This window comes from Rhinopithecus roxellana, chromosome 3, assembly GCF_007565055.1.
Source record: "Rhinopithecus roxellana isolate Shanxi Qingling chromosome 3, ASM756505v1, whole genome shotgun sequence".
NCBI classification, from domain to species: Eukaryota; Metazoa; Chordata; class Mammalia; order Primates; family Cercopithecidae; genus Rhinopithecus; species Rhinopithecus roxellana.
Window position 1 is genome coordinate 8400975 of NC_044551.1, and position 26069 is coordinate 8427043.

Consider the following 26069-nt stretch of genomic DNA (forward strand, 5'->3'; position numbering starts at 1 on the left):
CACAGTTCCACTAGACAGTGCCCCAGTAGGGACTCTGTGTGGGGACTCTGACCCCACATTTCCCTTCCACATTGCCCTAGCAGAGGTTCTCCATGACAGCCCAAGCCCTGCAGCAAACTTCTGCCTGGGCATCCAGGCGTTCCATATGAAATCTAGGGAGAGGTTCCCAAACCTCAATTTTTGATTTCTGTGCACCCACAGCCTCAACATTACGTGGAAGCTGCCAAGGCTTGGGGCTTGCACAATCTGAAGCCATGACCTGAGCTCTATGTTGGCCCCTTTCAGCCATGGCTGGAGCAGCTGGAATGCAGGGCACCAAGTCCCTAGGTGGCACACAGCAAGGGGACCCTGGGCTTGGCCCACAAAACCACTTTTTCCCCCTAGGCCTCCAGGCCTGTGATGGGAGGGGCTGCTGTGAAGACCTCTGACATGCCCTGGAGACATTTTCCCCATTGTCTTGGGGATTAACATTTAACTCCTTGTTACTTATGCAAACTTTTGTAGCCTGCTTGAATTTCTCCTCAGAAAATGGGATTTTCTTTTCTATTGCATTGTCAAGCTGCAAACTTTTCACACTTTTATGCTCTGTTTCCCTTTTAAAACTGAATGTTTTAAATAGCACCCAAGTCACCTCTTGAATGCTTTACTGCTTAGAAATTTCTTCCTCCAGATACCCTAAATAATCTCTCTAAAGTTCAAAGTTCCACAGATTTCTAGGGCAGGGGCAAAATGCTGCCAGTTTCTTTGCTAAAACATAACAAGAGTTACCTTTGCTCAAGTTCCCAACAGGTTTCTCGTTTCTGTCTGAGACCACCTCAGCCTGGACATTATTGCCCATATTGCTATTAGCATTTTGGTCAAAGCCATTCAACAAGTCCCTAGGAAGTTCCAAACTTTCCCACATTTTCCTGTTTTCTGAGCCCTCCAAACTGTTCCAACCCCTGCCTATTACCCAGTTCCAAAGTTGCTTCTGCATTTTCAGCTACCTTCTCAGTAGCGCCACACTCATTGATACCAATTTACTGTGTTAGTTCATTTTCATGCTGCTGATAAAGACACACCCTAGACTGGGCAATTTGCAAATGAAAGAGGTTTAATTGGACTTACAGTTCCACATGGCTGGGGAAGCCTCAAAATCATGGTGAAAGGCAAGGAGGAACAAGTCCCGTCTTACATGGATGGCAGCAGGCAAAGAGACACAACAGCAGAAACTCCTGATAAAACCGTCAGATTTTGTGAGACTTACTCACTACCAGGAGAACAGTATGAAGGAAATTGCCCCCATGACTGAATTATCTCCCACTAAATCCTTCCCACAACATATGGGAATTATGAAAGTTCAATTCAAGATGAGATTTGGCTTGGGACACAGAGCCAAACTATATCAGATAGTAAGAATCAATATCATTAAAATGACTATTTACAGATTCAATGCTATTCCTATCAAACTACCAATGATATTCTTCACAGAATGAGAAAAACTATTTAAAAATTAAAATGGAACTACCATGTGACCCAGCAATCCCATTACTGGGTGTATAGCTAGAGAAATATAAGTCATTCTACCATAAAGATGCATGCCAGCAAATGTTCATTGCAGCACCATTCACAATAGCAAAGACATAAAATCAACCTAAATGACATCAATGACAGATTGGATAAAGAAACTGTGGTACACATACACCATGGAATACTATGCAGTCATAAAAAAGAATGAGATCATGTCTTTTGTGGGAACATGAATGGAGCTGGAGGCTATTATCCTTAGCAAGCTAAAGCAGGAACAGAAAACCAAATACCATGTGTTCTCACTTATAAGTGGGATCTAAATGATAAGAACTTATGAACACAAAGAAGAAAACAACAAACACTTGGTCTGTTGTTGATGGGGGAGGGTGGCAGGAGGGACAGGAGCAGAAAAAATAACTATTGGGTACTGGACTTAATACCGGGGTGATGAAATAATATGTAGAACAAATCCCTATGACGTGTTTACTTACGTAACAAACCTTCATATGTACCCCCAAAGCTAAAATAAAAGTTTTAAAAAGCATATGTATGATTTTTTCTTTTTTTTTTTTTTTTGAGACAGTCTCACTCTGTCGCCCAGGCTGGAGTGCAGTGGCGCGATCTTGGCTCACCGCAAGCTCCGTCTCCAGGGTTCACGCCATTCTCCTGCCTCAGCCTCCCAGGTAGCTGGGGCTACAGGCGCCCGCCACCTCGCCCGGCTAGTTTTTTTTGTATTTTTTAGTAGAGACGGGGTTTCACCTTGTCTGCCAGGATGGTCTCGATCTCCTGACCTCGTGATCCGCCCGTCTCGGCCTCCCAAAGTGCTGGGATTACAGGCTTGAGCCACCGCGCCCGGCCTGATTGTTTCTTAACTGTGTAAAAATAAAAGGTTCATATAAGAAAAAGGCTGAATGAAACTTACCCAAAATATTAGCCATTAATTCTGGGTTGTGGGATTATGGGAGATTTTCCTTTAAAAAGTGGGACAAATTCTTTATAATCGTCCTGATTTTCCAGCTTTTCTTTAGTGAGGAAATATTACTTTTAAAATCAGAAAAGTGAATAGGTAACAATGTGAATGCGATATTTAGCAATTACTAAGGACTAGAACAAGTGTCATTTTTTCATCAGTGATTATCTTTATGTGAAAGCCCTCAATTTTTGTATAAGTATTGAAAGAAACCATACTATTTTTGATTCAAGTATTATATGGATATCTTACATACTAATATTAGCCATGATTCATTGATTCTGGATTCTTGCTGTTATGGTCCAAGTACACTATTTATGTAAATATGGAAGGAATGCAATGCTTTCTGTGTTAATATTTCCCCCTCTCTTTTTTGGTTAGAGGCCAAATCTGTGTGACTTAAGTAACGTATGTGGTTTGTTTGTTTTCAGTATTTTCAGTATTAGGAAACTCTTCCAGATGAAACCCATTCAACTCTTTCTTGGATAAATGAGCAGAACAGTCAATCACATTTTTGTTTAGAAGTTTCCCAAATGGGAAATGTTTCTCATGAGTCCCAAAGCATGTTGCAGAAATTTATCTCAATTTTGGAGACATAGGTCACCAGTAGTTCTGTAAATATTTTCCATCCTCAGGAAAAGATCTCACAGTACTCGACACAATATCTGACCTAGAGGAGATCTTTAATAAATATTATTATTATTGATATGGTTAATTTTTGTATTAGTACTACATCATTGTGTCTGTAGACTATAATGATGTCCTGTAATGGATGACGTCATTTGAGTAGCATATTTGTTTCAAGAAACAGATCAAGAGTGCCTAGATTACTTTCATTTAATCACTGAAGTTCAAGGTTTTACTTTTGTTTTTCCAGTATCTCTTTCACATATTGAACATAGACATTGGACATCATTTATTTGACTTGAGAATATTATAGAAGGAGAATGAGAGATGCATGTAGATGATTTTGTGATGGACACATCAATGTTCAAGATTCCTCTGATCTTTTCTCCCCATTATGGGACTGATCTCATATGCCACATTATTAATTCCCCCTTATCCAGCAAAATCTGGAGGATATCTACCTCAAAACCTTTTCTTCCCCCCTTTAGTGATATTGGCAGGCTGAGTTTCTGCAATGTCATGCGAAGTTCCTTCATCGCATCTGGATCTTGATTCTTCTGGAATATACTATTAGAAAGACAGGAAAGAAATTCTTTGGGTAGAGTCATCCTTATATTACAGATAACAGTTGACCCAAGTCAGACACATTTCATTCTAAGGCATTTCCATGTAACTAAAGACAGTGTAAAATGATTTTTCCCCCATTACCTGTGTGTGTGTGTGTGTGTGCCCGTGTGTGTGTGTGTGTGTGTACGTGTGTAGGAACTAGGTCATGTTGGCAGGTAGGTCAACTGCTGCCACAACTTTAAACAAATAAACAAAAACGTTAAACAAATAAATAAAAAGACAATACTTAACCACATGGGCAATTGATAGCAAATCGGGGCTCTAATCGGCACTGGTCAACCACTATATAGTGGGAGAATGTAGTATGCTCTAGCTGTGGCTGAACTACAGAGCAGGTCAGTGGCTCAGCCTCCTGGTTCCACCTTCCTAGGGGAGGCCTCCTTGCTCCAGAGGAAAGGCTTGATGACTTTCTTGCAGATGACCTCTGTGCTTGCCATCCTACAATCCATTCTCTACACAGAAGCCTGAATGATGTTTAAGACATATAATGAATTGATTGATTGATTGATTTTGATTGATTTTGTAGCAAATTTTTATACAGAATTATTCTAGTCATTACAATTAGGTATTTTTTTGTTTTTTGAGATGGAGTCTCGCTCTGTCGCCCAGGATGGAGTGCAGTGGCCGAATCTCAGCTCACTGCAAGCTCTGACTCCCAGGTTTATGTCATTCTCCTGCCTCAGCCTCCCGAGTAGCTGGGACTACAGGCACCCGCCACCAAGCCCAGCTAGTTTTTTGTATTTTTTTAGTAGAGACGGGGTTTCACCGTGTTAGCCTGGATGGTCTCGAACTCCTTGTGATCCGCCCATCTTGGCCTCCCAAAGTGCTAGGATTACAGACTTGAGCCACCGCGCCCAGCCACAATTAGGCATTTTTAAAAGAAATAGGCTGGGCACAGTGGCTCATGCCTGTAATCCCAGTACACTGGGAGGCTCAAGTGGGAGGATCACTTGAGGTCAGAGGTTCGAGACCAGCCTGGCTAACATGGTGAAACCCCTGTTTCTACCAAAAATACAAAATGTAGCCAGGCATGGTGGCCCACACCTGTAGTCCCAGCTACTTGGGAGGCTGAGGTGGGAGAACTGCTTGAACCCGAGAGGCAGAGGTTGCAGTGAGCTGAGATTACACCACTGCACTCTCCCTGTAGACAAGGGGAAATGGCACAGGGTGAAGACCAAAGAGAGGTCAAAGAACAGGTTATGGCGCTTTACAAAGTTAGGGTAAAGTCTTTGGATGGTATTTAAGTGTTATGGGACTTCCTGGTAGACATTTCCCCTTGTCTACCATGCCCTGGCACAGAGGGCTTCTTTTGGCCTCTGGAAGTGGTTAAATTTGTTGCTGCATTAGTGCCTTGCCTCCACCTGCTCTCTGCCAGCAATATTCTTCCATTTCCCCACACATGTTGTCTCCGTCTTGTCAATCAGAATTCACCTCATCAGAGATACTTCTCTGATTGCCTAGTTCATTGATGATTATCATAACCCTCTATTTTCAATTCTCTGCATAATAGTTTTCACTCTAAGCTATTTTTCTTATTTCTTTGTTCATTGTCAACCTCCCTCATCTGCCAACGCCTGAATAAAAGCTTCATGGGTACAGAGACTTTGTCCAGTCTTATGAATCTCTAATCCTACTGTCTATAACAGTGCCTGGTACATAGTAGGCCTTCACAAATAATTGTTAAATGAACAAATAAATGTGAAATTGGAGCAACAATGCTGACCATAAAACATTATTGTGAAGATTAAATGAGATAGTGTCTATAAAGTGCTTAAAATGGAAATGGCACATAATATATTCAATAAATCATACTTATTATGAGTGTTGTCATTATTATTTTCTTATTTCCCTGGTTTTTTCCCCCCAGTCTTTATAACTGGGAAGTTCTTTCTTTGATGTTAACCAATTCCCGCTGCAATTATCTAGTTTTCCTTTCTGTGAGTCACACAAAGTTGTAATTCTTCTGAGCTATTTGAAAATAGCAAGTTTAGCTTTTGGTATTCTTTCTTCCAAGTCGAATAATTCTAATTCTGTTCATCTTTTCCTACAGGTATTATGCTTGAAGAAGTTTAAGAATACTTATGCTATCCTAATCTGAGTCCTGAGGTAGGGCTACTGAACTGAGCCATCAACACATACTAATTAGCAAATTCCTGCACAGCTCTAATTTGTCCAAACATAAAGGAAGCTACCCACACACTATTCACTTGAAAATGACAACTTTGCAATAATAGTTCTACCTACTCCTAATGAGCAGGAGAATCCTTGCACAGACATTCTCATATACACTTAAAAAAATAACATTGGCTGCTAAGGCGTTCTGGTCTGTTCAACTCTTGGTTTCTTAGATATTTTTAAATATCTCCCCTCACTACACCTTAGATTTCTCCACTGATAAAAACGACATGATCACTAAAATTAGGATCTGTGAAATCATTTCATATCTGAAGTAAATACTATATTCCAACATGATCAGAGAAGTCATTTGTTCTGAGTTTTTCAACACAGAGGGCATTTATGTTCTGGGGGTTTAATGTTTAATTTAGATCTTAAGAATTGAAAACACTATGATTGCTATACTTTTCTTTTGTTACTTTGGACAGGATTTTATTTAGGGACCCTTGATTTTGATAGAGGACAGTTGCTATTTCATTAAAAAAGAAAAATTAATGTACAAATCTTTTTTTTTTTTTTTTTTTTTTTTGAGACGGAGTCTCGCTCTGCTGCCCAGGCTGGAGTGCTGTGGCCGGATCTCAGCTCACTGCAAGCTCCGCCTCCCGGGTTCCCGCCATTCTCCTGCCTCAGCCTCCCGAGTAGCTGGGACTACAGGCGCCCGCCACCTCGCCCGGCTAATTTTTTGTATTTTTTAGTAGAGACGGGGTTTCACCGTGTTAATCTTAAGGTATCAGAGAAGTTGATGGAACTTTTTGACAGTCTGAGAAACAATTACCGTTTACATATTATAGAACTGTAGATTTGGAAGGGAATTCATCAGCTCACTCTGGGTGTGGCCAAACTTACTCATGTCTGGCTACTTTCCTAAGTTTCTTCTCAAAATGGAATGTACATTTAGAGAAAAGAGACAAAACAAGAGCATGTAAAAACATCACAAATGCCAAATTCATGTATTTTTATATATGTTATATATCATAAATATACTTTTTTCTCCACGATGAAGTCAATTATCCTTTTTATTTTCACTCTTCATACTAAAACACTGTGAGACTGAGGCCAGTTTAAATCCGAAACACTATGGAATATTCATGACTGCATCCTGACTAGCCATTTTGTTAAAGCAATTTAAATGGCATTAGAAGTAGTAAAAACAACATTGATACTATGAAGCACCAAAATTAGTGAGATAAAAGATAGAACTGAGAAAAATCCAAAAATAACTGAGGAAAAGAACTGAATGCAAGAGATTAGAAATGACATTATGGCTATGAAGAATAGTCAATGGAGATTTAATAAAGAGAAAATAGCAATTCATGGACAAGAAAAGAGAAAAAATAAAACATTTAATGATATAATATAAGAAAACTTTCCTAGAATGAAGGACAATCTGAATCTACAGATTGAAAGGGATTATTGTAACCTGGAAAAACTTAATAAACAACAACCCATATCAAAGTATATTCTGGTGATGTTAAATAATATAAAAAAAGAAAAGGAAATGAATAAATTTCTGTAATCATCCAACAATAGAAAGAGAAGCAGATCACTATTACTTTATTTCTACCCCTACCTCCATAAAAATCAGCCCACAAAAACAAAAACAGGCCAACAGTTTAGCCTGATCTCAAGCACTTCAGGAACATTTTCTGATGAAGACAATGGAATAACATCTAAAGAATGCAGAGGGGAAAGAGTGTCACTCAGCCAAGATGTCTTTCTCATGTAAGGGAAATACTAAAATATTCACAGGAATGGAATTATTCATGTACCCTTCCTGGAAAATTTTTTGAGAAACATAACTCAGCTAACCAGATTAAATGTAATAACAATAATGTAAAAAGAAAGAAAGAATCCTAACTTTGTAAGTGAAATAAAGAGAACTGGAAATAGCATCAAATTGACTTAGATTTTAAATTAAGGGCAATAATTTTAATTGAAAGTATAGAGAAATGTCTTCTTATACTGACACCTGAAATTAATATTTATAAAGGCAGGACTGAGCTGGTGGTAAAGTGGAAAAACAATTGGAGGCCAGAAACAGAAGAAAGGGTGATACCACAGGTAGAAGTGAACTCTGATCTGTGTTTGCCTTGTGCAATATCCCCTTATACTCTCTTAAATCCCTGGAGGATTTTCTCTAAATTTTGATGGGCCAAATATTCTCAAGGGACAGGAGCAAAAACTGGAGCTTAATCCAGGGGAGGGTGGATTGAATACCTTCGCATAAATTTAGAACTCCTAAAAGATGTCATCTTCAGTGAGTAAAAAATCAATGAGGCAAAAAAGGACTATTCAATTAGAAGTAACGGGGGAAAATTGGTTGTCCTTACAAAGGATAAAAAAATTAAAAATGCCTTTCTCTTTACACCTTACACAAAAATCATTTCCAGACGCATTCATGACTTAAAAATGGAAAGGCCAAATTTAAGCCTTTTAGAAAAAAATAGGAAATATTTTCATGATTTCGAGGTAGGGAAAGACTTCCTACACAAGACACCAAAAGCATCTAAACATAAAGGAAAAAATTATTATATTTGACTATATTAAAATCAAGAACTTCAGCTTATCAGAAGAAACCTTATTTTCTCTGAGAGAGAGAAAATAAGAGTTATAAAGATGGAGAAGATATTTGCCACACATGTGACCAAAGGGTTAGTCTCAGAATGCAAAAAGAACTCCTTTGAATCATTAAGAAAGAGATGAATAAACTAATAGAAAAATGGGCAATTTTCATGAACAGTCATTTTCTAGAGGAGGAAATACAAACAGCCAATAAATACATAAAATATTATTGCTCTTATTATATGTCAAGACAATGTAAATAAATACTACAATAGTATCCGTTCATATCAGATTAATAAAAGTTAAAAAGTCAGTTAATACCAAGTGTTGGCAAGAAAGCAACAGGAGCTTTCAAAGGCTGCTTGTGGGAGTGTAACTTGTTGCAATCACTTTATTAAACAATCCAGCACTAACCGGTAAAGATGAATATGTGCATACTCTATGACCCAGGAATTTATGTTCTATGTATAAATCTTAGAGAAACTTTTACAGGTGAACCAGGGCATGTTCAGAAAAACATTATTCCTATTGGCAAAAATCTTAAAGTAAAACAAATATCCATCAACAATGAATTGGATTGAAAAACTTAAGGATATACATATACTGTGCTACTATGTAGCATTAAAAATAAATGAACATGCTGTGTACTATCTGTATATGTTAACACATATGATGCTAAACCACAGAAGGAAGTTACAAAAATATAGGATGATTTTGTTAAGCAAAGTTGAAACAAGGCAAATGAAATGATCTATTGTTTGGAGGAACACACATGTGGTAAAACTATGAAGAAAAGCAAGGGAATGCTCAGTGCTATTTCAGTGTAGGATACCACTGAGGGCACAGAAATGGACCAATAGAAAGCAGCACATGGGCCCTCTGCATGGATCAGAGCAGTGTGAGGGACATGGGTGTCATTTTTATTCTTTATTAAGTGGTGAAAATATACTGTATGCACTTTTAGTACATACAATTTTTAAGTAATAAACATTTTAAGACGTTAAATGGAAAACTATAATAAATACGGTGAAAAGTGATTTTATTGTAATAGATTGACCAAAGTACAGGTGTACATCAAGAAAATTAATTTAGGGTAAAAAGTATTAATAAAAGCAAAGCAAATGATTTGTTGCTTTTATATGAAGCCAAATATATGTTGGCTCAAATACAAAATTAAGACAACAATTATAAAGAGGACACCTAGGAGCCAAAAAGAGGCAGCTTTTAACAAAATAGGATGCAAAACCCAGAAACAGACCCAAGCACATATAGAAATCCAACATGATTGTAAATATTTTGATCATATTTACTAGGTACATTGCTACTTGAACTTAAATTAACTCCTGATTTAAATGTAGAATGAAGCCATAAATAGATGACTCAGAATGCAGCTTAAATGTCACTTCCTACAGGAAGTTTTCTTTGACATCCCTGGAAGTCCATAAATGCCCCTGCTATGGGCTTCCATAGCAGCCTATATGTTCCCCATTACTACAAGTAACATTCTTCATAGCAGTTCTGTGTTCAAATCCATCCCATTCTAACCCCCTAAAAGACTATGAGCTCGATGAAGGTATGATATTGTTCTTGCTTTTGTGTTTTGAGACAGGGTCTCAACCCTGTAGCCCAGGCTGGAGTACAGTGGTGTGATCACAGCCTCCTGTGGCCTCCAACTCCTGGGTTCCAGAAATCCTCATGCCTCAGCCTTTTAAATAGCTAGGGCTACAGGTACATATCAACACGGCCAGCTAATTTTTCTTTTTTCATTTTTTCAGAGACAGAGTCTCACTATTTAGCCCATGCTGGTCTCAGACTCCTGGGCCTTAAGCAATCCTCCTGCCTATGCCTCCTGAATTGCTGGGATTACTTGTATGAGGCATTGCACCCAGCCCCCTATTTTATCTTATTCACTCTGTGCCTGGCACAGAGTAGGTGTTCAATAAACATATGTTAAATGCACACATAAATAATCAAAGAAATGGATATTGATTTGATGTGGGGCAGGCCTATGAAAGCAGAAGCCATAGCAGCAAATAATTGAATAATTGACTACATCAGACACAAAAACACAATAATTCTATACCCAGCGAAAAGGCAAATGGCAAAGTCAAGAAATGTATGGTATTGAGATAGAAGAATAGGGAATTAGGGTAACCAAGGGTTAAGGCAGAAGCAAGAGAACAGCAGGTGCAGCCATTTCTAGGCAAGATTAGGCAGTAAACAGACCACATTTTCACTCCTGTGATGACAAGACAAAAGTCTCCACTTCAGTCTCAGACTGGTCATAGGGCAATCCTTCATAGGGTGTAACCAATTGGAGGCCTCTAAAGGGGACCTAGGAGTGTTACCAAGTTTTTTTAGCTTAATAAAAACCCTAAAGAACATTGCAATGGGGTGGGGGTGGCTCTTGAGTTGCTTGCTAGAGCCCGCTCCCACTCTGTGGAGTGTACTTTTGCTTCAATAAACTGGTGCTTTTGTTATTCTGTTCTTTTGTTGCTTTGTTTGTGTGTTTTGTTCAACTCTTTGTTCAACAAGCCAAAAACCTGGACAACTTACAGTCAAGACCTTTCATTCAGTAACAGTATTAAAATGTTAGGCAAAGAGTTACTATCCTTCACTTAAAAAAGCTCTTATAAGTCAATAAGGAAAAAAATGAGCAAAGGAATTTCATACCCACTTCATACATATGCACAAATTTATTATGTCTCATGGATCTGTGAATTAATGGGTCTCAACTGGACAACTCTTGCTTGGCATCTTTCATGAAGTTGCAGACAGGTGTTGGCTGGGGCTGCACAACCAATATGGCTGACTGGCATGGTCAGCAGCTCCTGATGGCTGATAGTTGAGAGCCCAGATGAGGCTGTTGACCAGAGTGCCTATGTGTGGCTTCTCATGAGCTTCTCACAGTGAGATGCTAGGTCCATCCTACCAGTGAGTATTCCAACAGATCCAGGGGAAACTGCACAGCCCTAGTAACTAGCCTCAAAAGTTATTCAGCCTCATTTCTGCCATATTTGCTTTCCAGCTAGGCACTAAGGATAGCTCAGATTTCCAGATGGAATTAGATTCCCATCTAAATGGGGGAAGCAGCCCATGTGCCTAGGCAGTGCAGGCATCCATGTGTCTAGATGGATGACAGCCATCTTTGGAGGCTATCTACCACACCAACCTATCTGTTGCCTGCTTATTGAGCTATCCTGGACAGAAGCACTCAGATTTCTGTCCCAGGAAAGATGTACATCTGTTCTACTGGATCTTGGTTTGAAACCGCTTGGTGTTCAGTGGCCCTATAATTTGTGCTCTGCTCATGGTTTTATTATTTTTCTTTAAATCGTAATTTCTTTTTCAAAACCAGCTTACTTCTAGAAATCTGTAGTGACTTTTATTTTATTTTTTTATTTTTTGCAAATGACTAACTTTGGTAGTCATCCTTAAGGTCATCTAGACAGTGAAAGTGGCTTTTGAAAAATGATGACCAGGTCTGCTTCCTCCCACCTTTTTGAATTGTCCCTTGCAGTTCTCAAGTTACAGGAAATTTTGTCATGTTTGCTTGCAGTGTGTGTGTGTGTGTGTGTGTTGGGGGAGTGTCACTTCACTGGGAAAGCTCTTTGAATCTGAAAGACAGTTTTACATTTATTTGAAAGCTTTTATTTGTGAGCTAGAGTAGTCCAAAGTGTCCTTGTCTACAAGCCCCGCCTTTGCTAACTCCTATTATTATCTTGCTACAGAAGGTCATGCCAACTGCTTAATTACATGGAAAGTTATGAAACAGCTAGAGCACCAGAACATTGTTCAACTGTGGGCTCCTAAAGGAAAATAAACTCTTCTTACACTGAGAATGGCTGCCAATAACCAGGCAAGTTTGTCTGTTTGTGGCCACACGTATAGCTCGCTTGTATAAAGGGATTCTGTGGTTGGACAAAAATCCTGGATTCACCTTTGCTAACAGCACCAGCATCTTAGTACAATAGAACCCTTTTAATTCAGAGAGAGATTAAATCTGACTACTTCAAGTCAGACTTTTCCTTTCATTGAATGTAAACAATAAACCTCTCTATGAAAGCTTTCCTGCTTCACTCAGAAATAGGCTAGTATGTTTCATGGTATATCCCTAATCAACCGTTGGTGTGGTAAAAATGTGCATTTATTAGAGATGATTATGTAGTTTAGGTTGCTATAATCCTCCTGCCCCTCAATGATCTGCTTTCAGGAAAAAACAATTTGTGTGAAGAAAATTCATGTTCAGAGAAGTGAGGGCTTTTCATTTGGTTCAACCTGTCAGATTCTTGTTTTGGTCTAATTCTCACCTTGAAAACAAACAGGCTTCAGCATTTCATGCATCGCCTTTGCTTTATCTGCCTTTATACGAAGACCACGCTAATTCTAAGTAAACTCCTTGGAGAGTTAGGCACTGAGAGAGAAACAGAAACAGACCCTTTGAGAAAAAGTTTCTCTCCTGAAGAAGTATTTTTCACAAGGAATAACTGGGATAGCCACTAACTCTTGCTTCTACAGGAAACAGCTTGCCCTGCTGCAGAGGGTGGGGCGCTCTCTTATTTCTCTAAACACTTTTGGAGGAAAAAAAGAATCAGGCTCCAATGCCAAAAGACAACTTTAACCCTCAAATCCCAGAACCTAAGGTCAACCAAAAGTTACACATGCAGTGCTTAAACCAGAAGGTTGGCAAACTCTCCAGGCAGTGTCTGTCCCTGCTGAAATCTATAGCTGAAATCAAGGCCATGGAAACAGGGCTTGCGCATTCTAAGTCCAAGATACCTATGATTTATGAAGTGGTGTGAGGCACTGGTCAGGACATAAAGTTAAATACTGAAAAAGACTCCTGCTCCCACGGCTGCCCTTCCTTCTTGAAACCAAATTTAGACCATATCAAAGTTTTTATAAAGACATTCCTGATACCATTGTGCTGTAAATCCTGTCTGATCCAACCTTCAAATATTTATGTAAACTGAAATATGTCTGGAAAGAAGTCAAAACAAAACAAATATGCCACACCATCTCATTCCAGCAGGTCCTTCCTTCCTCATTTACATTCAAGCGTAAACCTCTCCAACTGGCTTCCAACTGTTAGGGCTGGTTAATTAGTGATAATTGCAGAGACTATTTCTTTGAATGCCCTGATGGCCTTATGTCTTGCAACCAATTTAGCCTGGAGTTTTTAGCACGTGTGAAATGCGTTGGTAGCATTAAAAAAAAAATCATTACAGATAAGTGCAGTTGGTTTAGTCTTCCTATGACCAGCTGTAACAATAATTAGTGCTTTTGAAATATCTACAGGTTGGTCCCAATGTATTCCTTAAGCTCTGCACTCAGCCTTTGCTTTTACTCTGTCATTAGAGTGGGTTGTTTTTTCTTGGGATCCTTATGGGTGAAGTGCTCTCAGTTTCAGATGCAGTTTGCTAATGATAATTTGCGTCACTCGTAAGTTGTAGCAACATGAAGATCTCATGGTCTATCTTTTAGTCCATGATATCATGTAATTAGAGAGAGTGGAAAATAGGAAAGACTTTAAAAGTGGCCGTGTACTCATATTACAGCTTTGAAACCCAAGGGAAGAAAAGAGGAGGCAGCCATTTGTGTTAAGAATGGAATGCTCTTATACCCTTTGGAAGGTATGTTGTACTCTTTTGACACTGGAATTAAAAATGGAAGTAAATGATCTTTGTCCACACAAAATTTGCTTCTTTAGGTTATAGTAGTTTGGGGGTTTTATTCATTCATCCACACTTATTGCACACTAAGACTGTGCTATGTTTAGAGAGACGGAATGAATGAGTGAATGGATCACTGAACCTGCATGGGGGAGTTCACTTTCACATACCATATCTTATTTGAGATTTACTACAGTTCTGGGAGGTAATGAAAGGCAGGTGTCAATTACCCAATTTCTGTCCCTTGTAGGTGAGGAAACTGAAGTGCAAAGAGGTTAAGTGACTTGCTCTTTGTCATACTAGTGGGAGCCAAGATTAGGAACCAAGGCTCTGACTCCAAGTTTAGTCTTTTTTCCTGACATCTTGAGGTCTCAACGTTGGGAAATGGGACAAATACAAATAGGCTTGTAAAAAAAAAATGGCAGCCATGGTCACATTCCATTGACTAATTCAGTTATATATACCAGAGCTAGGTCTTCTGGCCAGTGAGAGATGCAAATATATAGGGAGAACACAGGAGTGATGAGAGTCCCTACAGACATGGACTGTGCTCCTGTGTGAAGCTTATGGGGCCTTTATTTTGAATTAAATAAACATTGCTTCAAGTTTGTAAATTTTCTTAGGGAAAGGTGGTGATAATGATGATGACGGTGAAGAAGAAGACACAAATAACAGTGACTGAAACAATAGCCAGGGGTTATATTTAGTGAGTGTTTACTATGTGTTAGGTGCTCATCTAAGCACTTTAAAAAATAGTAACTCTTTTTTTCTTTTTTCTTTCTTTTTTTTTTTTTTTTGAGACAGAGTATTGCTCTGTCACCCAGGCTGGAGTGCAGTGGTGCCATCCTGGCTCACTGCAAGCTCCACCTCCCAGGTTCATGCCATTCTCCTGTCTCAGCCTCCCAAGTAGCTGGAACCAGAGGCATCTGCCACCATGCCCTGCTAATTTTTTTTTTTTTTTTTTTTTAAGTAGAGACCGGGTTTCACCATGTTAGCCAGGATGGTCTGGATTTCCTAATCTCGTGATCTGCCCACCTCAGCCTCCCAAAGTGCTAGGATTATAGGCGTGAGCCACGGCGCCTGGTCCAAAAGTATTAACTCTCTTAATCCTCTCAACAACCCTATGAGGTAAATATTATCATCCTAATTTGACAAAGGAGGAAAAGGAGGCATGTAGAGTCGAAGAACTTTGCCCCAGGATGTCCTGTTGCAGGTATAGGATTTGAACTGGCAGTCTGTCTCTAGCACCTTCTGAGCTGTTTTGCCTCTCAATCTTCTTCAGCCGATGCTTCTCCCAATAAATGAAAATATATGTAAAACCTTTCCCCATGGCTTCAACTCTTGGAACTGAAGTCTTTCTCAAAACTTGCCTGACCACTACTTCTAATCCAGATGGTGCAGAGAAGGGGCCAATAAAAGAAAATTTGGGTATTTACTGATGTGGGCTCATAGTGGTGAGTAGCTTAGGAGAAGGAGGCTCAGACTAAATGGAGAATTGTGAGAGGCTGTCACCATGTGTCTCCCTATAAAGCGGCCAGTTGTCACACTGCCCTTTGCGCAAAGTGAGAAGACAATCATGGCTGACTGTCCTAGGCCATCAAGAGGGAGCCTACTGGGGGTTCTTTGTGGCTCATCAGTGTGCTCCAAATGGGGAAGAAGCAGTTGCATCCAAATTGGTGCAACCCCTCCAAGAATTAGAGCCTCCACTTGTAGATTTCTAAGGAGCTGCCATCTCTCTGTCTGTTTCAAAACTAAAAGCTCTGTGGCATAGGTCTTTTTTATAGGCTAAAGTCCTTTAAATGGGTACATAATGTACCTCTATTGATTTTTCTGTTAGCTATTGCTTTATTATATGGTTCAATCACCTTATCTTTACACCATTCCATATAAAGAAATAGGTATTGAATTTCACTAAGAGTTTCATTTCAGGCATATTTTGACTCTTATCTGTATGGTCTCTTAACTTTCAATAGATACTCAGTATGCCTGCTTTTAAGTGGACTGTTTCTTCATTCTCTTCAGATACTAAAGGAGACTGGCAGTCAAAATAGATTTTAAAACAAAGGGGAAGAGTGAAAACAAATTTGAATAAATGTTTGTTTGTGACTAATGTCCTTATATTTATAAAGAGTGCTTAAGAAGTCACTGCTCGAGAGGTGTAGTATTTTGAGATTGGGGGGTGCCTTATGGGGAGATTATATTCCAGCTCACCAAGCTACTCATGCCTGGGACCTGCATTCTTGTCCTCTTTGAGTGCTGCTTAGAGACCAGTTAGTTTTATAGCACAAAGTTAGAAAGAGAGCCAGTGTGGTAAAGCTGAGTAGGTCTAACAACTTGTTTTAGGTCGGGTTGCTAGAATCACACCCATTATACGAGTTATTTAGTAAGAAAGTGTTCTAAGAAAAAAACAGGAAGGAAGTGGGAAAGCAAACAAGTAAGAAGGGAAACCAAACAATGGTGTGATTTCAGGTGAACTCCCATCTCTTAGCAGAAGGATGCAAAGCTGAGGGACTAACACACAGATCTGGGTGGAACATGGCAGAATTGCTACATAGCCTATTCCTGCAGGTGCAAACCCTGGAGGAAGAGTCCAGATGTGTCTCTGAGGGCTCACAGAGGGGAGAAATTGTGGCATAATTCTGGAAGGGGAGGAATAGACAGCTGTACTTGGAGGCATGGAAGTAGGTGGCAATTCCCTCAAACTGTGAATGGGACAGGGCTTGGGGTGCATCTCCAAAGGATGGACCACTGCTATGCTCTTTCCTGGAAGATAAGAGAGATGAGAAGGGTGCTTAGGAACAGAGTGCTCCCAGACTCGGCATGAACAACCACTTGTTTTCAGTGATTAATGAGCATCTCAGGTCTGACTACTGTGGAGAAAATCTTGAGGCTCTTGTAGCATTTTCTGGTTACAAATCAAACCCTGAGTTGACCTAGATGGAGACCCTTGATGGAGAGGAAGGGATCCAAAGTAGGGTTTCCTAATCCATTTTGGGACTTTTTTGTTTTTTGTTTTTTCTTTTTAGTTTTTAATTTTTGTGAGTATACAGTAGGTGTGTATTTTTATGGATTATGTGAGATGTTTTGATACATGCTTACAGTGAATAATAATCGCATCATGGAGAATGGAATATCCATCCCCTCAGGCATTTATCCTTTGTGTTACCAAAAATCCAGTTATACTCTTTTAGTTATTTTTAAATGTACAATTAAACTTTTATTGACTATAGTCACCCTGTTGTGCTATCAAATAGTAGGTCTTATTCATTCTTTCCAAATATTTTCTGTAGCCATTAACCATCCCATCCCCACCTCCTCCTCAGCCATTTACTACATTTCCCAGCCTCTGGTAACCATCCTTCTACTCTCTATCTCCATGAGTTCAATTGTCTGATTATGAGATCCCACAAATAAGTGAGAACACACACTATTGTCGTTCTGTGCCTGACTTATTTCACTTAACATAATGACCTCCAGTTACATCCACATTGTTGCAAATGGCTGGATCTTGTTCTTTTTTTTTATGGCTGAATAGTACTCATTGTGTATATGTGCCTCTGTGGGAAATGAGTTCACTTTAGGTGTGTGGACTTGTTTCTTGGTCCTCGTTTTGTTCCATTGGTCTATGTGTCTGTTTTTATACCAGTACCATGCTGTTTTGGTTACTATAGCTCTGTGGTATAATTTGAATCAGATAATGTGATTCCTCCAGCTTTGTTCTTTTTGCTTAGGACAGCTTTGACTATTCTGGGTCTTTTGTGGTTCCATATAAATTTTAGGGTAGTTTCTTCTATTTCTGTGAAGAATGTCATTGGTATTTTGATTAGGGTTGCATTGAATATGTAGATTGCTTTGTTTAGTATGGACAGTCTAACAATATTGATTCTTCTAATCCATGAACATGGAATATCTTTTCATTTTTTGGTGATATGATTTGGCTGTGTTCCCACTCAAATCTCAGCTTGAATTGTATCTCCCAAAATTCCCCTGTGTTGTGGGAGGGACCCGGGGGAGGTAATTGAATCACGGGGGCCAGTCTTTCCTGTGCTTTTCCCATGATAGTGAATAAGTCTCACGAGATCTGATGGTTTATGAGGGGTTTCTGCTTTTGCTTCCTCCTCATTTTTCTCTTGCCACCCCCATGTAAGAAGTGCTTTTCACCTCCCACCATGCTTCTGAGGCCTCCCCAGTCATATGGAACTGTAAGTCCAATTAAACCTCTTTTTGTTCCCAGTTTCAGGTGTGTCTTTATCAGCAGCGTGAAAATGAACTGATACATTTGGTGTCTTTTTCAAGTTGTTTCACCAGTGTTTTATAGTTTTCATTATAAATGGGTCTGAAAATTTTTTATGTGCCCACTGTACATTTGTAGCACTGTACCTTAATTCTTACAGGATCTCAGTTGAGACCCTATAACTATAACTGTCACTCTCAGCCAGTGGGACTCACAGAGTTTAAGCAGAACACAGCTACTTTCCCTTCCCAAACTGCCTCTTCAAATTCATCCTGGTGGCTGACGCCTTTCAGGCAATAGATAGTGGTCTCTCACTCCTAGTCAGAAAAACAGTTTCAGTTTAGTTATTATTATGTCCAGGCAAATGTAATAATAAAAATGTACACTTATTTCGAAGTTAAAGTTTCTATCACTGCTACCCCACCCCAAGCCCAGACCTGCAGAGGAAGAAAGAGGACTGGCTTCTCCATCTTACTGCCTTAATTTTTTCTGCCTTCTCATTCACTCTCTAGGTTGCCTTGGGCCCCTCCTGGGTTGAAGCAAAGGAAGGGGAGGAGTGCAGAGGCAGGACCATCCCGACTTGACAAAACCTATTGTGTGTCATCTCAGATCCTACGCGTGTTTAAGGCTGGCTCTACCAGAGAATTTGGCAAGTTCTTCAGGTATAGTCTGCCCATGTGGGGATAGCTCATGTGGTTCTCCTCCTGGTGGCATAAAGTTTCTCAGCTTGCGAGGGCTGGTGGTTTGCCACCAAAGGCATGTGGCATCCATTTGCCTCTCCAGACAATCCTCTTGTTTAGGATCCAAGGTGATCTCAGCCTGCCCTCTCTTCTCTGTGGCTGATATCTGATCCATGGGAAGCACTCAAGCTTCCTCTACTCTGACTATCTCTGGGTACACTGTCTGATCACAGTGCAGTCATCCCTCTTTTATTCCACTGGAGAGGTAGCCTGCTAGCCCTTACTACTCACCCTTTACATGGTTTATGCATGAGACAGACATCTGACCACTGTGACCCCATTTTCAGTCCACACCTATCAGTCTCTTAGAGTGGACCATTTATGCCACCTTCCCTCGATTTCAGATAAAGGAAAAGCACCCACAACCCTTACCCCATGGGTGGGAGTGGGACTCACAGCACTCCCATAGTTCTCTCCAAAAATGTTATTCTATTTAGGGCCCGTTCACCTTTTAATTTAGTAGGGTGTACTCTGAGTGTGGCAAATGGCTAATTATGACTAAAGCCTGGTTTGTAGACACTGCCTTTGCAAACCCTACCTTGTAGTCTCACATTTCGCTTCAGAGTGTGGTGTCTATTGTCTGGTCACTAAATACAAGTGGTTATCGATGAATTATTGCATGTATTGATTCATTAACTCAATGAACATTGAGTACATTCAGCATGCTAATACCTAGAATATAGCTATGGTATATGCAAGAATACATATTTTAGAATTGTGAAATCCCTTCTATACATAAAAGCTGTAGGTTATTGTCAATGGTACAGTTTTCATGTTGAGTGGTAGTTTTGTGGATATTTAGCATAAAATGAATACATTAATTAATAAGAAGGACTACTCATGGATCAATAACGAGAATACTTCATAAATCAAAGATTATAATTAATCTAATTCTGTATAGCCAAGTTTTTTTTTTTAAAAACCTTCTTGGGGATCTCTGAGCCTAGACACTAAAAGCGACAATCATAAACATTTATCAAGCATGACTGTGTGCCAGGCATTGTGCTAAGTGTTTTACAAACAACACCTCATTTATTCTTTTTAACAACCTTAAGATATAGGTAGTAATAGTCTCTTTCCCATTTTATATATGAGGAAACTGAGTCTCAAAGGGGCTAAATAACTTGCCCAAATTCCCATGGCAGAGTGTGGAACAAAATTCAGGTCTGGCTGACAGCCAACCTCACCACTGCTTTCCACACATAAATGTCTGAATATTTAATGGGTTGTGCTCCCAGTCAGGAAGAGATGGTATGCTGACCTGGAAAGAAGAAAGGCTGCATAGTCAGTCACAGCTCAGTTCAGAGATGGCTTCGGTACTATTAGCTGTATGATTAGGGATGAATTCAAAGTGATAGAAACTTTAACAAATCAATCTTGACCGCTGAGCCCAACTATAAACTGGAGGATGACAAGACTTACTTTTCAGTGTTGTTGTGAGAGGAGATTATGACTCTGCATCAGCAGGCACATTTGAAGCCTCAACTAATCACATGTATTATTGTTTCATTCCTGCTCTTACCCATAAAATGCCTTGCAAGCAGAGAAAAGGAGACAGGCTAGGCTGGGATCTCAAACTCCAGTGATCTGGAACCTTTCTGCTTGGAAGATCAAGTTCCATTGATCTAGAACTTGTCTCTATTATGATTAATCTGTGTGGTTGTTAAGCCATGCTAGGCAGTGGAGTCACAGAGCAACCTTGGGTGAAGGGCTCAAGATTCGTATTTCTCCTCCAGTTGGACTTCTGAATACATTCTTTTCCCCACCGGAAAACACACACTTCTTCCCAGGGCCTTGGTGCTCCTGGCCAGCATGTGATTCGTATCTGGCAAAATCTCCCTTCTGGCAGGAAAGCAGTTGGGTTTTGGCTGGGGTAGATACTGTAACGCTGTGGAGTCACTCTGCAGGGGACAAAACGAGAGAAGCCCAAGGGCTTCCATTCCTCACTCCCTGCCCCTGCAGAATTCTCAGCTGAGTGCAGTAACAGTGTGACTGGGCACTTTAAGTCTGCCATTGTGCCTTAACGTCCTCCTTGTTGTTGCCCGTTAGCATCTCCTTTCTGAGAGGGTGGCAGAGGCAGGGCCACATATGAACTTGAATGGTGACGTGGGGTGCTGTTGCTATTTCTCGCCAATTCCCAAACTTCCAGCTGCATATCCAAGTCTCTGGCTTGGAGCCAGGCAGCCAGAGAGGCAGGAGAGAAGGACCTAGGCAAGAAGAAGAAGAAGGCCCCACTGCACGGCTCCATCCTCATCCTCTCTGTCCGTATCCCTCCAGTGTGGAGCTCAGGTGTGGGGTCCCCAGCACCTCCTCAGCAGACAGCTTCCTGAAGCCCAGGATGCTTTCACTCCCAGCCCTGCTTCCTCTCCACACCTTTCCCGCTCCTCCCTGCATCTCAAATTGGTTCTTAGAACTGCTGCCACATTCAAGGAACTACTTGTGAAATACCTTTGTGATTACAGTTTATATGTTTAATTAGAAGCTGGGCATTAAGCTTCCAAACACCACAAAATGAAAGCTTGAGATTCTTCCAACAAACCCCGGCTTTCCACGAACATGGGCTGACTCATCCATCTGTCTCCTTCTCTCCCTCATTGCCCCAGCCCTGTCTTTCATGCTGAAGTCATTCACTTTCTTCACCTGGATTTGGAAAACTGCTGATGTCTCATTCAGCTTCATTCCTAGGTTGTCCTTCAAAAGCAGGGACATGCAAAGTGGCTGCCTATGGCAGAGGCAGCAGGAGAGGGGCACACTTGTTGAGTCTGAGAACCTCACAAAGACTGTTAATTAATTGCTCATTTCAACAAATGAGAACAGATTTCAAATGCATAGTTGAATGTGGAGCAGGAAGAACATCTTGCTCTTGTGACTTGGTTTTAAACGTTGCATCTAGAAGATGGGGTGATACTGAAAGATGTCACTTATTTCCTTTTATGAATTGAGATAAAATGGTTCTAATTCTTTCACTGTATTCTGGCTTTAGAACCCTGTGAAAGAATGTTTATTCTTTTGCTTTTGGTGGGAATTGGATGTCTGTCGATTTAGCATATGTTTAAAATATTTTAGCTTTGGAAAACTGCCCTGATAGCCTTCTCCCTCCAGTCAAAATTAATCTCATCTTCCCGCAGCTCTCACAGCCAGTGATTCATGGCTCTAATAAAGCCCTTCTCATATTCTTCTTTATTCTATAAAGACTTACTTTTCTGTAAAGACTTTTATTTCTGTTTGTCTCTTACATCCAATTGAAAGCTCTGTGTGGAGAAGAACTCTGTCTTACACATCTTCATGATTACCTGAGTCTAGTCTGGTGCATTATATTTGGCAGCATTCAGTACATATTACATTGAACCTGGAAGATCACAGAGAGAGGGGGATTCTGAGGGTGGCAACAACCACTTTTGTAGCAGACGCTGTTGGTGTCCAACCTATGTCCCCTTGGCCACCCCAGAGTTTGGCTGTAGTCACTTGCTGTGTAGACGGACAACCTCCTGCTTCTCTCTGTCTGTGGGCATTCTTCAGCCATAGAAATGAGCTTGGAAGCGGCCAGGCATAGTGGCTCACACCTGTAATCCCAGCACTTTGGGAGGCCGAGATCGGCGGATCACAAGGTCAGGAGTTCAAGACCAGCCTGGCCAACCTAGTGAAACCCTGTCTCTACTAAAAATACAAAAAATTAGCCACGTGTGGTGGCAGGAGCCTATAATCCCAGCTACTCAGGAGGCTGAGGCAGGAGAATCCCTTGAACTCGGGAGGTAGAGGTTGCAGTAAGCTGAGATTGTGCCATTGCACTCCAACCCCTGTGATAGTGTGAGACTCTGTCTGAAAAAAAAAAAAAAAAAAAAAAAAAAAGAAAGAAAGAAAGAAAAGAAAAGAAAAAAGAAAAGAGCTTGGAAGCACACAGGTTAGTCTGCAAGTGCCAGGGAATTATTGCCCAAGGAATAACCCTTGGCCAAAGAGGGAAAGGCTTGGCTGGATAAATAACCCAACGTCCTTGCCCTTATTCTGAGGAATGTTCTGCAGTCTCCTAAGGGTTTCCTGCTGGAGTAAGCCCTGCTTGCCCAAAGCTTCTTAACACATTCTTTACTAGCTTTCCTCCCTTCCCTGTTTCATATTCCCTGTACTCCCCTGGGATCAACAGCCAAAAGAACAACTTCACCCGAGCCCTTACCTCCAAGGAAGTGCCACAGGGGAACCCAAAGGCCCTTAATCATTAAAAAAAACTTTAGAGATGCTGGCTGAGCCATCAATGAGAACATGGATGCATACACAGAACCTATACCTTGTTATCTCTGCTCTTCAAGCGATGGAGCTGGAGAGACACAGAAGCAATGAAGCCGAATACTGTGAGTGGGGCTTCTGCACAGCGGGAGAGGGAATTTCTACTTCTGGCCAGGAAACAGAGCTGGTGCCTCGTAGAAAGGCTTGAGGTAATGCAGTCAAAGGGCAAGCTTAGAGCAGTACATGAAGGAACTCACTAAGGATTAGAACCAGCCAAGGGTCAGACAAACCAAATGAGATCAGAGGAGGAAAGTGGTGTCTTGGCAGAAAGCACTTTCAGACCCATAGTCACAGGAATCTTCAGGAGAGGGGCGAAGAAGAGGGCATGGATCGCCAGGCGCAGGAGAGTCTAAAGCTGGTTTGGTGGGGAAGAGTTTGGCTGCGTCTGTGCAGGATTCAAGAGAGGGGGACAGAGGAGCTGGGTGTCTGCTGTCAATGTGGCCAATTAGGAACACAGTCTCAGGCTTGGGTCTCAAGCCCCAGTGATTCAGAACTTGTCTGGTTTTAGCTACTCTATATTCATTTCTTAGGAAGAGAGAGAGTGTGTGTGTCTGTGTCTGTGTATATGTGTGAAATTTCTCTCAACTGAAACACATGGCAGAACCCTACAGGAAACCAGTGCTGTACTTTTCTGCTTTTCTGTCAACACAGTCTTAGTGCACGAAGTCTTGGTCTTAGTGGCTGGGCGTGGCAGTTTCCCAGAGGTGGGGGGCTGTAATAAAGAGAGAGAAAGGGAGACCTGATAGAAGATGGAGACCAGATAGAAGGCATCTGCTACGTGCATAGGTGCCCCTTTCTGAACGGGCTGTTTTTTGGTTACGAGATGCATTCCTGAAATTGATTTTAAGATACTCTGTGTTGGGTGATGTAACAGAAGCACTGTTGGTGCACAGATTTGAAAAATAATGGCGCATCCCTCCTCAGGGTTTGATAGCTTGGTAACTTGCAACAACGTTTCTTTTAAAAATGAAGCCAAGTCCTTTGTCAGACAAAAATAGAACAAAACATCCACTAATTTTTGCATGCAGGAGTAAGACAACAGTATTGGGAGATCTCAGCTGTAAATGTGCCAGCTTTGGGAAGTTTGGTTAAGTCATTTCACCATTTGCCTGTTTCCTCACCTATAACCAAGGAGGCAGCCAAGCCATCCCTAGTATTTCCTGGAATTCTGAGATCCTAAGTGAGATTGTTGAGTCTAGAGAGGCTGGATTCAGTGATTGACTAGGAGGGGACTGTTTGTGTGACTGTTCTATACGGCAAAGCTTGGGTTCAGCACTTTGGCCAACTTGGATTCCATAGAATTGAGAATGTAAGAGCCTTTCCAAAAGTCATATTAATTGGAACTATGTGCAGTCTGACTTAACTTCCATCTATATGCCTCCTTTCCCTTCTTCTAAGTCGTTTTTTCCCCAGTATTTCCCCAAACAACCACCTTTGTTCAAGTCTAAATCAATGTCTTTGATTTCAAGATAATTCTCCCTTTTCAAGCAATTTCTGAACACCCTGTCCTGCAGAGAGTGGCCTGGGGCGGGGGGAAGAGTGAAAGCTTGGCTTGAGGAAGGAGACTGAGGGGACTGTGTAGGTCACATGTTTGACCAGATCTGCCCCAGCCCCCAGCTTTCTGCACTTTGGGAGTTTTGCTTAGTGTTGTCATAAATTTTAGTACTAAAATGGCCAGCAGAGACCAAGTAGCTCATGGCTGGTCCTCTCACACATATAACTGGGCTTCTCTGTTGGCACAACAGAGTGTGCAGACTTATTATAAGAATGCTTGGTTATTCTGAACTCAGTCCCTGAAGGACAGGTGTATGTTTTACAGCTGCACGCAGGGAATTTTATTCCTGGGCCAGCTTCCAATTGCCCTTAGCTAGGCTCTTGTACCATTGTGCCATTTCTCTAGCTTGGCTCCCCACCCTTCCCCCTGCTCAATTTTGGTATTGGCCTGAATGAACAAATATGATCTAAAAAAACAAAAAAGCACCCTCATGGCTTCTAGGGGTATTTATTTTTGTTGTTGTTGTTGTTGTTTTTGTGTGTAAGTGTATGCAAGAAAGGTGGCACATATGTTTTATAGATTTGGGAAATGTAGATGAATGAATTTAAACTATTTGCCTAAAGGTCAAAAAGTGGGAGCATGTTAACTAAAACTGCACTCATCATTGCCTCCTTCAAAAAGCAATGCTCCGCAGTTGATGTGTGTCCGGAGCCTTTGTGTTGGGCCCTGCCCGGTCTAGAATCTGATATTGAGTTCTTTTATGCAGACTTTATACCTTTGAAATTGGCTTCCAATTATTCAAAAAATTAAGATTCCATAGTCTCCTCAGACACTTTTTTTTTTTTTTTTTTTTGAGACAGAGTTTCTCTCCGTCACCCAGGCTGGAGTGCAGTGGCACAACCTTGACTTACTGCAGCCTCTGCCTCCTGGATTCCAGTGATTTTCCTGCCTCAGCCTCCCAGGTAGCTAAATAATTTTTGTATTTTTAGTAGAGACGGGGTTTCACCATGTTGGGCAGGCTGGTCTCAAATTCTGACCTCAGGTGATCCTCCCACCTTGGCCTCCCAAAGTGCTGGGATTACAGGCGTGAGCCACTGTGCCCAATCTCTTCAAACACTTTCTACAGGATACCTACTATGACTTCCGCAGTCAAAGTGAAACTTGATCAACAATAAAAGCT

At 40.8% G+C, this 26069-nt stretch overlaps 1 long non-coding RNA gene across 2 annotated transcripts in view; it reads left to right on the forward strand.

Annotated features, from left to right (window-relative positions):
• LOC115896557 overlaps window positions 1-26069 on the forward strand; it is a 248835-nt gene that overhangs the window by 61873 nt on the left and 160893 nt on the right. For both annotated transcript variants that reach the window (XR_004056478.1, XR_004056477.1), the window contains exon 2: window positions 18889-19038. This is a non-coding gene — a long non-coding RNA (uncharacterized LOC115896557). The remainder of the gene's footprint in view (window positions 1-18888; window positions 19039-26069) is intronic.